Below are 835 nucleotides of genomic sequence, written 5' to 3'. Positions count from 1 at the left end.
AATGTGTGCAGAGAAGGGTTTGCTAAACTCTTTCTTTTTCTTTTCTTTCTTTTTTTTCAGAGAAAGTGTTTCCAAGTTATAAAATATACAGTCCAAGTCTGAAGTGTAAGGCTTTCAAATGAAAATCACTGATCTAAATTTACTCCTTTTAGATTTGCTTGAATGTGCTTGATGAGACGCTGGTTTGGTGTTTTACTGCATATGAGAGGATAATTTCTGGACATGTAAATAAAAGCATATTGCATTCGGGGAAAAGCGTAATATCTCGTTGTAAATGATGAATCGCCTCGTGCAGAGACAACCTATTCTTTATTTTAATATAAACGGGATCGAAAAAATATTCATTAATTTCTCTATTCTCTCTATCTATCTATCTATGCATCCATCTATCTATCCATCTGCTAAAATAGCGGATATATGCACTATATAGTATGTATATTTGATCACTGTATATCCACATATATATGTGTAGATGTATAAATATCTACACAAATGTGCATTTATATACACTCCTATATAAGTTGATCAGGTATACATGCATATGTAATGTGTAGTATACATGTGCCTACATATGCAAGAATATATATAATTTACATATATAAACGCGTCAATTTATATATGTCTGTACATGGAAAAAGTTGTGTGTTCGGAGATATATGTGTGTATATGTGCATGTATATGTATGCCTGTGTATGTGTAACTGCGTATATGTATATATCTTTATATGCCTGCATATAAGTCTAAGTCTATATATGTGTGTATATGTATATATATAGTCACATATATGTCTGTAGATATATGTAACTATGTAACAGATAATGTTTTTTACTATCCG

This window comes from Buteo buteo, chromosome 17, assembly GCF_964188355.1.
Source record: "Buteo buteo chromosome 17, bButBut1.hap1.1, whole genome shotgun sequence".
Lineage (NCBI taxonomy): Eukaryota > Metazoa > Chordata > Aves > Accipitriformes > Accipitridae > Buteo > Buteo buteo.
Note: the sequence above shows the minus strand (reverse complement) of the source record.